A 6,000-nucleotide genomic window follows, 5' to 3' on the forward strand; every position below is an offset into this window, starting at 1 on the left:
GCCAAATCAAGAACATGAGAGGGAGAGAGAGAGAGAGAGATCAAACACATAGCTACTGGTACATACCCTCAGCCCCGAGGGTGAACTACTCCCTCCTCGTCATGGAGACCGCCAGGATGATGAAGATGGTCACCGGTTATGGTTTCCCCCTCTGGCAGGGTGCCGGTACGGGCTCCCGATTGGTTTTTCGTGGCTACAAAGGCTTGCGGCGGGGAAACTCCCGATCTAGGTTTATTTCTGGCGGTTTCTATATTTATAGGAATTTTTGGCGTTGAGAACAAGTCAGGGGGTCCACGAGGAGCCCACAAAACCGGAGGGCGCGCCCTAGGGAGGGTGGCGCGCCCTCCACCCTTGTGGAGGCCACGTGGCTCTTCTGGCCCAACTCTTTTTCTTCGGTGGCTTCTTCTGGTCCATAAAAAAGCACCATAAATTTTCAGCTCATTTGGACTCCGTTTGATATTCCTTTTCTGTAAAACTCAAAAATAAGGGGAAAACAGAAACTGGCACTGGGCTCAAGGTTAATAGGTTAGTCCCAAAAATCATATAAAATAGCATATTAATGCATATAAAACATCCAAGATAGATAATATAATAGCATGGAACAATGAAAAATTATAGATACGTTGGAGACGTATCACAAGCTGGATAGCGGTCGATGTGTGGAGTAATAGTAGTAGATGCAGGCAGGAGTCGGTCTAATTGTCACGGACGTGATGCATATATTCATGATCATTGCCTTAGATATTGTAATAACTATGCGCTCTTATCAATTGCTCAACAGTAATTTGTTTATCCACCGTATACTTTCTTTCAAGAGAGAAGCCTCTAGTGAAAACTATGGCCCCGGGAATATTTTTATTATATCACTTTCAGATCTATAAAATCAAAAACATAAAAATACTTTGCTGCAATCTATTTACATTTATTTTATTTTACACTTTTACTTATCTTTTATATCTATCACTATCAGATCTCATCCTTGCAAGTAACCGTGAAGGGATTGACAACCCCTTTATTGCGTTGAGTGCAAGTATTTGTTTGTTTGTGTAGGTGCAATTATTGGAGACTTGTGTGTTCCTCCTACTAGATTGATACCATGGTTCTAAAATAAGGGAAATATTTATCTGTACTTTGCTACATCACCCTTTTCTCTTCAAGGGAAAAACCAACGCAAGCTCAAGAAGTAGCGAGAAGAATTTCTGGCGCCGTTGCCGGGGAGGATCTAAGTCAAGCCTACCAAGTACCTATCGTAAAATCTCATCTCTTGCACTTACATTATTCGCCATTTGCCTCTCGTTTTCCACTCCCCTACTTGTAAAATGTTTCAGAAAAACACAAAAATATTTGCCTTTTTATTCGTCCTCTTTTCGTGCTTTTTTGTTTGTTTGTGTGCTAGATTGCTTGCTTTGTCACGATGTCTCAAGAAAATACCAAGTTGTGTGACTTTTTCCAACACTAATGATAATGATTTTATTAGTACTCCGATTGCTCCACCAGTAGTGCGGAATCTTATGAAATTAATGCCGCTTTGTTGAATCTTGTTATGAAAGAACAATTTTCTGGTAGTCCTAATGAAGATGTTGCATCTCATCGAAATACTTTTGTTGAATTGTGTGATATGAAAAAGAAAAAATATGTGGATAATGATATTTTCAAATTGAAATTATTTCCGTTCTCACTACGAGATCGTGCTAAAACTTGGTTTTCATCCTTGCCTAAAACTAGTATTGATTCATGGAATAAGCGTAAGAATGCTTTTATTTCCAAGTATTTTCCTCCCGCTAAGATCATCTCCCTTAGGAACGATATAATGAATTTTAAGCAATTTTATTGTGAACATGTTGCACAATCATGGGAGAGGATGAAGTTAATGATAAGAAATTACCCTGCTCATTGTTTGAGTTTATGAATGATCATACAATTTCTTATGCTGGATTGAATTTTACATCTAAAAATCTTTAATATTCCGTCGCGGATGGTACTTTTATGGAAATCATATTAGAAGAAGCTACTAAACTCCTAGATAATATTATGGCAAATTACTCTCAATGGCATACCAAAAGATCTTCTACTAGTAAAAAAGTGCATGCTATTGAAGAATTTAATACTTTGAGTGAAAATAGGGATGAACTTATGAAATTGATTGCTAGCAAGAGTGCTCCTATTGATTCTAATGATATGCATTTCTCTACTTTGATTGAGAATAATAATGAATCTATGGATGTGAATTTTGTTGGTAGGAACAATTTTGGTAATAACGTGTATAGAGCCAATTTTAATCCTGGGCCGTTTCCTAATAATTTCTCTAATAATTATGGTAATTCCTATGACAATTCTTATGGAAATTAGAATAAGATACCATTTGATATTGAGAATAATATTAAAGATTTTATTAACTCCCAAAACATTTTCAATGCTGTGGTAGGAGAAAAATTGCTTAAGATTAATGATGTGGCTAGAAACGTTGATAGAATTTCTCATGAAATTGATTTCCTTAAGATTAGATCTATGCCACCCAAGCCTTATATTAATGAGTCTCTGAAATCTATTCAAATTTCTATTAATGAAAGTAGAGAGAGAACCGCTAGGATGCGTGCTAAGAGAGAATGGCTAGAAAAAAATATGTTCTTCTAGTTTTTGCGATAATCATGATGAAGAATCGCCAATGGATAGAGTTCATTATTGTTATGTATTTCTTTTCTTGACCATGTCATTGCCCTTTAATTTTTTTCCAGCTTCACTCTCTGTATTCGGCTCGCTTCTAGCTGATGTTGGAAGCGCACACAGTTAGACCAAGTTGTAAAACGTGGGAAAAACTCTTGTAATGCTCCGTAAGTTTCATTAACGAAGATGGAGAATGCAGTACACTCTTTTCATTATTGGAGTTGTGGGGGTAAAAAAACGTTTGGTCTATGTGCAGTACGCTAGACACGGAGCGTCGCTGTCGATCCTCTCGGCTTGTGGAAGAGCCATCATATGCATGCAGAGAAGGACGTATGCAGCTGCGACCCGTGACCGGAGAGCACAAAACTGGCGAAGACCGATCGAGAAGAGCAGAGGCTTTCAAATACGCCATCCGCCCCCCACTCTCCCCTCCATCCGGCGCTCCTCGCAGCTACTGCAACCTCGCCTCGCCTCCCCCATCTCCCAGCGCTCCCTCCCCTGCCATGGCCGCTCTACCGCCTCCATTCGTTGCTCCAGCCGCACCGAGCGTTCCCGTGGTGCAGGGGTGCCCAGTGTGCACGCCACCGGCCGCCAACGACACCACCGCAGGCATGGCGCGCATCGGGGTGTCGTGTGGCTTCGGTGGAGCGGGGTTGGTGCTTTTCATCCTCGCCATCGCCAAGTTCATTCAAGCCAGGATGCTCGGCAACAACGCAGTGCCACCCGCAGCGATGGTCTCCTACACTCCGGCCATCAGTACGGCTCCGGCGTTGGCCACATCGTAGGGCGGGCAAAAAGGGCAACCGCCCCGGGCCCAGGAGTGCAACAGGGTGCTTGTAATGACCATGGTATTGTACAAAACAATCTTCATGGCAGCAAATTCACACCGCATACTAATAGTGTATATATTCTGGGAGCAAATTTATACGTCACGCATGTCATAATGAAATATATATCAACTAGATTTTTATATTCAAACTAATCCATAACTCTTTTTATTTTGTAAACTAGTGAAAGCTTTTGTATACCCCAAATTAAACTAGTCACATCAAGATGAGCTTATCAAGTATCAAATCATATGTGTGTATGTAGAGTCTGCAATTTTCTATGTCCTTCGATAATTTCAATAACTCTGTTATTTGAAGGACAAGTACAAATCATGCATATGTTGCAAATTTGTTAATGAACCCAAGTTGCAAGACACATTTGGCATACCCTGGACGTTTATATAAGCTTACCGAATAATACAGTGGAAACCAATATTAATATTTTTGCTAGATTGTATGCTTTATAAATCTACATCACGATATTTAACTATATTAATATATATGAACACACATGCATTGAATATATATTTATACATTGTATAGTTGATAAAATTATAAAAACATAATTTGAAGAGAACTTTTTATATTATACAATTTAAATTAAGGAGAAGCAAAAAAATTGCGATATACATTTAAACTGCATATCAAACATAGAACACTATAAGTATTATTTACCGAATTTTTATGTTATTGTATATTATACAACTAGCTTAAATAAGTACAAAAGTTTATTATAAAAGTATATCTTTTACTACGCCCTGGGTCGAAGAATTAATTGAAACAGCCTTGTACATCGACTCCAGCTCCGGCGCCATCGGCTCTGGTCTTTCTTACTCCTCCGCCCGCGCCGGCCGGCTACGGCTATGTCGCGCAACCATGCTCCTTGTTCCGTCCACGCCAGCCCTGTTCGGTTACGCCGCGCCGCAGCCACCACCACCGGTCGAAGATGATGAATCCGCCGCAGCCGCTGCGTACTCCGCGGACTTCGCCACCGGAGCGGCTTCACCGCGGACAGTACTCTTCGACATGCATCCCGGACCGCGACGGCCAACAGTCTTCTACATGCATCCTCGTATCGATCACATCCATAGCTCCGTATGTAGCTACCATTTATATATATATGTATCCAGTATGCTTCTCGCGTCTATAGTTCCGTATCGTCGTCATCGTAGTAGTGGTAGTTTTTAGTTATGCATGCTTATTATGGTACTAACCTGCTATGGTCATCGTATGTTCAGTTCAATGAACTAGGCCAGCTTTATCCGACTATGTACGCCTGTAAAAATCTATGTGATGTTCCACTTCAGTGAAGAAAACCTACTGTTCGTCATTCTTATTACTGTGTAAAAATATGCGTGTCGTACCACTTAAGTGAATAAAACCTTGTGTTTGCTAATTCTTCTATAACTCTAGAAGAGGCACTCAGTATACCTTTCTAGTACATTTCATTGTTTGTTCTGTGTCGTGGTTTGAAAAAGCATTGAAAAAAATGTTACATCGGCAGTATAAGGAGAGTCAGGACAGGAACTGAAATTGGCACCACCAGTACCAGATATATAAATAATTGCAGACATGTTGTCTGATACCTGGAAGAACCATCCAACATTTGTCCAGGAAGGGTGTTCTATAAAGTGAAGCTACGTGGATCTAAATGGATCAAATTACATAGGACTGATACAAGGATTAAGTAATGCAATATATAATTCCCTAGAAATGTTGTATAGAACTTTCTAATGGGAGAAAGAAAGATAGAAATAAAGCACTGGAAATGGTGTGGTAACTCTATAAGTAACTATTGCATGCATCATCCACCGCCAGAATCTTCGTAGTAGTAAGCGTGGGTTACAAGCTGTCCCTTCCTCAAACCACCCCGCAATAGATATAGGGTTTACCAACCTCAGGCATGAGTTAACTCCCTGTGCCGTCCAGAAATTGTTCTTCTATTTCTGAAAATAAAGGAAAGGAATGAGGATATAGAGCATCAATCAGGATAGACCCAGATGTCCCTTGCATATAACTTGAGAACAAGTCAGGGGGGTCCACGAGGAGCCCACAAGACCGGAGGGCGCGCCCTAGGGAGGGGGCGCGCCCTCCACCCTTGTGGAGGCCTTGTGGCTCTTGTGGCCCAACTCTTTTGCTTCGGTGGCTTCTTCTGGTCCATAAAAAAGCACCGTAAATTTTCAGCTCATTTGGACTCCGTTTGATATTCCTTTTCTGTAAAAACTCAAAAATAAGGGAAAACAGAAACTGGCACTGGGCTCTAGGTTAATAGGTTAGTCCCAAAAATCATGTAAAATAGCATATTAATGCATATAAAACATCCAAGATAGATAATATAATAGCATGGAACAATAAAAAATTATAGATACGTTGGAGACGTATCACATGCTGGATAGCGGTCGATGTGTGGAGTAATAGTAGTAGATGCAGGCAGGAGTCGGTCTAATTGTCACGGACGTGATGCATATATTCATGATCATTGCCTTAGATATTGTCATAACTATGCGTT

Source organism: Triticum aestivum, chromosome 7D (genome assembly GCF_018294505.1).
Source record: "Triticum aestivum cultivar Chinese Spring chromosome 7D, IWGSC CS RefSeq v2.1, whole genome shotgun sequence".
Classification (NCBI taxonomy): domain Eukaryota; kingdom Viridiplantae; phylum Streptophyta; class Magnoliopsida; order Poales; family Poaceae; genus Triticum; species Triticum aestivum.